Here is a 6172-nt window from a genome sequence, read left to right as displayed (position 1 = left end):
TCTCAGTTCCTTGATGTTCTCAGCTCATTCTAGGGTTTTTCTCAGTCCCTTGATGCTGAGTCTCAGCTCATTCCAGGATCTCTGTCCCACGTTGCCAGGAAGGTCCACACCCCTGGGAGTCACGTCCCATGCAGAGAGGGGGAGGGTGGTGAGACTGCTCGTCATGTTGGCTGGAGAGAGAGGCCACATTTGAGCAACAAAAGAGGCTCTCTTGGGGGTGACTCTTAGGCCTAAATTTTAAGTAGACTTGACCTATCCTTTGTGGGGTTAAGTTTCATATGAACAAACCCCAAGATTGGGAGCTCAGCCTATAGCTTTGGTTGTCCACACTGCTTGTGAGAATATCAAGAATTCAACTTGGGGAAGTTGAATTTCTCCCCGCTCTCACCATTCCCTGAAGGGGGCTTGCAAATACTTTTCCAGTCACTGATCAAATCACTCTGGGACTCATCGGGGCATCACTCTGGACAAACCAACAAAATCTCATGTCCTACCTGAGATTCCAAGTACTTACGACGTTCAAACTATCTACATAAGTTATATTAGGAAATGCACTAGTCAAAATATAAATTCTGCAACAAATACACATTTTTTGCTTTAGTCTCACACATAAGGTGACATTTTAAAATATTAATTACCATCTATTTTCAGCACCCTGCCATAATGACATTCCTTTGTTCTTCCTCATGCAATAACATTTTTAAAATTTGTGCATTGTACATTTCACTATTATTATACACTCTAGGCATTCCTAGATTATACCATCTCAATCTTTACCATCTATCTTTCTTTCTGATTTCATTTATGTCCCCAGCCCTCCTCCCTCTATCATTCTCACGTGCAGCTTCATTCAGTGTTTTAACATAATTACATTACAGTTAGGTAGTATTGTGCTGTCCATTTCTGAGTTTTTGTATCCAGTCCTGTTGCACAGTCTGTATCCCTTCAGCTCCAATTACCCAATATCTTACCCTATTTCTATCTCCTGATGGTCTCTGTTACCAACGACATATTCCAAGTTTATTCACTAATGTCAGTTCATATCAGTGAGACCATACAGTATTTGTCCTTTAGTTTTTGGCTAGTCTCACTCAGCATAATGTTCTCAAGGTCCATCCATGTTGTTACATACTTCATAAGTTTATTCTGTCTTAAAGCTGCATAATATTCCATCGTATGTATATACCACAGTTTGTTTAGCCACTCGTCTGTTGATGGACATTTTGGCTGTTTCCATCTCCTTGCAATTGTAAATAATGCTGCTATAAACATTGGTGTGCAAGTGTCTGTTTGTGTCTTTGCCCTTATGTCCTCTGAGTAGATACCTAGCAGTGGTATTGCTGGGTCATATGGCAATTCTATATTCAGCTTTTTTTTTTTTTTAGTTTCCATCCTTTAATTTTTTTAAATATAATATACAGAATCACAATACTATTTCAATTTCCAATTACAGGAAGATTGTATTCAAACATGTTTGGATTTGAGAAATTGCTGTTACAATACTGAGAAATTTCATAAAAAAGGTATTTCAGATAATCAAATATATTTTTGCTATACTGGCCAACACATTGAAGATAACTTGAAAAATGCAGTCTTTTGGACTTCAAATTATTACAGAAGGATCATCAAGATTATACAGACATACCTTCTGAATTACTCAAATTCATTCCATTTTGAATGCAAAAGGTAAATGTTTATACAGTAGTACATTTCATGAGACCACGTGTCCTTCACACTTACCTCTAAAAGTCCAAAAACTAAACCAACACTTTCTTAAAGACCTAGCTATTTCTGGAATGCATTAATGTAATCCTAAAAGACTACGAGAACTAAATTATCACTTGATAGTAACAATTTTCACCACAACACATCTTTCCTAAGGGAAAAAAATGGAAATTTGAATTTCCCATATTGAATTGAATATAAGAGAATTCCATATATCCTGGCTTTAACAAACCTCAACTTTTTTCCCAGTAGGAGCTACCTATGCAGCACTGTGCTACATACAATTATTCCAGTGAGGTGGATATTCAGATTCCCATATGATCAACACAGTAGTGCCATTCAAACTTCTTCTGCATATACAAATGCTATGGAAGGCCACAGTGGGCAGCGGCAGACGATATGCGCACAGATCACACAGGTGCTACTGAGACTTAGGAGACCACACACTTCAGTTTTTGTTGTTTTTTTTTTAGCAATGGAAAAGCAAAACATTTAGAGAAACATAAGAGTAGAAATATATACTTCCACTGTCAATAATGTCATTTTTCAGATACTATTTCCTTACACGGGTAAAACAGTTTAACTTAAAAGTTGGAGAAACTGAACAAATGCAGAATATGAAAGGTTTTTCTTGTTCGCTCAAAGAAATGCACTAGGGTTAGCACGAGGATCTTTCTGGTTCCTGTATCTGTAGGTCAACCATACGCCCAGGATCTTCGTAAAACTGAAGAAGAGACCAATGCCACCAATAAATCTCAAAACTTCTCCAGCATATTCTCCTATTATCGGAGCACACGATAAGCACTGGTGACCACTTGTAGCACAGCTCTGTATCAATTAAAGAAAAGAAGGCTGGGCAGGTATCACTACGGTTAAAATTTCGGAACCCACAGCAGTTCAAATTTCTCTGGATGTCATTTTGAGCACTTCCTGTGCTGTTCCACCCAACTTCAAGAAGCTGACCCTGCTGCTCCTTGTTCAGGGCTAAACAAGCACAGGACACAGAAAACTGAACAATAAATACAAGTAAGAGAATAATCATGTAAAAAAACAGCAGCACCTGATGGTGCTTCACAGCGCCAATCAGCCCCACTAAGGCGATCAGGAACAAGAAGATGCCCACTGCGATGGCCACGCCCACCACGCGGAGACTGGAGATGTGCCCGAAGCTGATGCCCCACGCGGCAATCCCAATCAGCAGCAGACTCACAAGCGTGTAGAGCAGGTTGAACGCGCACAGGCAGTTCTTGGAACACGCGAAGCCTCTGCAAACCATAGTGGAGACTGCGGTCCCTGGCGTGGCTCCCGCGGGCCGCTCAGGCGCCTCTTTGTCCTCTCCTCCGGGCCTGGCCCAGCTGCGCAGAGGCGCCGACGGGTGGGGTGGCGGGGTCGGCGGCGGGGGCTGCAGTGAGCGCTTGAAGCCGCTCAGGACCCGCTCAGGACCCTGCGGCCGCTGCAGGGCGCGCCCGGCCCAGCTCTCTATATTCAGCTTTTTGAGGAACCGCCAAACTGCCTTCCACAGTGGTTGCACCATTTGACAGTCCCACCAACAGTGAATAAGTGTGCCTCTTTCACCACATCCTCTCCAGCACTTGTCATTTTCTGTTTTGTTGATAATGGCCATTCTGGTGGGTGTGAGATGATATCTCATTGTGGTTTTGATTTGCATTTCTCTAATGGCCAGGGACATTGAACATCTCTCTTCATGTGCCTTTTGGTCATTTGTATTTCCTCTTCTGAGAGGTGTCTGTTCAAGTCTTTTTCCCATTTTGTAATTGGATTGGCTGTCTTTTTGTGGTTGAGTTGAACAATCTCTTTATAAATTCTGGATACTAGACCTTTATCTGATATGTTGTTTCCAAATATTGTCTCCCATTGTGTAGGCTGTCTTTTTACTTTCTTGATGAAGTTCTTTGATGCACAAAAGTGTTTAATTTTGAGGAGCTCCCATTTATTTATTTCCTTCTTCAGTGCTCTTGCTTTAGGTTTAAGGTCCATAAAACCGCCTCCAATTGTAAGATTCATAAGATATCTCCCTACATTTTCCTCTAACTGTTTTATGGTCTTAGACCTAATGTTTAGATCTTTGATCCATTTTGAGTTAACTTTTGTATAGGTGTGAGATACGGGTCCTCTTTCATTCTTTTGCATATGGATATCCAGTTCTCTAGGCACCAATTTTGAGCTTTCTAACGTCTCCAATTGGAAGGGATGGAAGTTGGGTCCATATCATCCACCCCAAAAGATGAGAGGGTGATCTGAGTGCCTTCTCCACGCTAGGAGGGTTTCCTGCTGATGGTGGAGATTTGGCCTCCTCTGCTTCGTGCATATTTTCTGCTTTCATCTGACCTTAGCCTGTCTCTGCCTTTCTAGTTGGTTCTGTCAGGCTTCTGGTTGCTGTTCTACGCTAGGAATGAGTCCTAGATCTTTTTGGGGTTTTTTTGAAAAATATGTTTTGTTTTTTAGTGCATGGTCCGGGAATCAAATTGGGTCTCCCACATGGAAGGCGAGAATTCTTCCATTGAACCACCCATGCACGCAGAAAAAAAAAAATTCTGTTTCTTTGGATACTTGCTGTAAAAAGTTGTTAACTCCTCTTTCATCAGCATTATTTTTTTTTCATCAGCATTATTAAAAGTTAAAACACTATTCAACCAGATAGATTTTTACTCCAAAATACATTTATCTTTGGAAAACAGGATCATAGTTGTAAAAACACAGTATTAAGATAATAAAATGCAGTGATCTGAAATATGAGTGAACATATTCACACACAAATGTGCAAATAGGTACAGACCTATTCAAATAATTTATAAAGAGAATGGAAAGTACCTAAAAAAGCATTTTTAGATATAAAATTTTCATATTAAAATATTGCTTATAGGGCCAGCCACGATGGCTCAGTGTCAGAGTTCTCACCTGCCCTGCTGGAGACCTGGGTTCGATTCCCAGTGCCTGCCCAAGCAAAAAAAAAAAAAAAAAGTGCTTATAATAAGAGGGAAATAGCATGAATTCCACTTCCCTCTTAAAAATTGTCTTGGTTGCTCAATTAATTCAGTTTAATTCAGTTAATCTGAGTTTAATTTTCTGTTCTGACTGGTGAATTAAATTAAAACATGTTTTATAAAATCACATTATAACAGCTTATTTAAGTAGCCACAACTTCCTGGATTTGCTGTCAGAGCTTTGCGTTCAGTTGCTCTACCTCACCAAAGTCATCGAATTTAATTCCTCTCTGCTGTAATGTGAATGCTGGGTCTGAACATCAGTTTTTGAATTAGAGATGATCTCTTTTTTCTGTGTTTCATTGTCATTATGAGGCCACAATACACTATTAGGGCATAAAGTGGAACCAGCATCTTGTAACACAGCAAGCCCAAAGTCTGTATTTTCCCTCCTCTCCAAGTCCTAATTTTTTAAAAATTTAGTCTAGTAACATATATACAACCTAAAATTTCCCCTTTTAACCACATTCACATATATAATTCAATGCTGTTAATTACGACACCCCCATCTATTACCAAACCTTTATGATCAACTCAAATAGAAACTCTGTAGAGTCTAAGCATTAACTTCAATATTTTAAATAGTAAAATTTTGAAACCATTTTCTCTACTCAATATACATCAAGAATGAAACCATATCTACTGATTTCACATCGCAAGCATTTACTTCCTCCTACATATCTATCTCACTTTTGTTGAGAGAAGTTGGGATATTTAGAACCAAATGATTATGAAGGTGGTATTAGTAGTATGCTATTTTAACATGCTGTGTGTCTTTAGTTTTAATATTTATTTCTGACATTAGTATTAAGTTTCTTGCCCCATTATTTGTTGTCAGCTCTGTATTTTCTCCTTTTAGTTGTTGACTGCTAGTTTCTTTGCACTAGCTCTTTCCCTATTCTTTTTTATTTACCATTTCCAAAAGGCTTTTGATTTATCTCACTTCATGTATTTATGTATTTAACCTGAGAATTGCATTTTTTCCTAGCGACCATCTTCCATTTGAAAAGTGAGTTCTTTTTTCTAGAGTTGTTTTTGTTGAGCTATAAATTCACCATTCTAAAGTGTATATATTTCAGTGGATTTTAGTATGCTCACAGAGTTGTGCAATAATCACCAGTATGGAATTCCAGGACATTTTAATCACCTTAAACAGAAGCCCCGTAGCCATTAGCACTCATGCAGCATCCACCCCACCCCCGAGCTCCCATCCCCCAGCACGCTCAAATCCACTTTGTCTCTAGGGATTTATTTGCCTATTCTGGCCATTTCATATAATATGAATCACATAATATGTGGCCTTATGTGTCTGACTCCTTTCACGTAGCATAATATTCTCAACGTTAAACTTACAGCATGTATCAGTACTTCTTACCAATAATATCTGGATCCATTGAATGAATGTTTTATGTTTTATTTATCTGTTCATCAGTTGATGAACA

General features: G+C 39.1%; 1 pseudogene; it reads right to left on the bottom strand.

The window, feature by feature from the left end:
* Window positions 1-2262: 2262 nt before the first annotated feature.
* On the bottom strand, window positions 2263-3001 carry LOC143683443 (tetraspanin-13 pseudogene; annotated as a pseudogene).
* Between the last annotated feature and the right edge of the window lie 3171 nt (window positions 3002-6172).

Source organism: Tamandua tetradactyla, chromosome 1 (assembly GCF_023851605.1).
Source record: "Tamandua tetradactyla isolate mTamTet1 chromosome 1, mTamTet1.pri, whole genome shotgun sequence".
In the NCBI taxonomy this organism is placed as follows: domain Eukaryota; kingdom Metazoa; phylum Chordata; class Mammalia; order Pilosa; family Myrmecophagidae; genus Tamandua; species Tamandua tetradactyla.
Note: the sequence above shows the minus strand (reverse complement) of the source record. Positions and strands in the feature narration are given on the sequence as shown.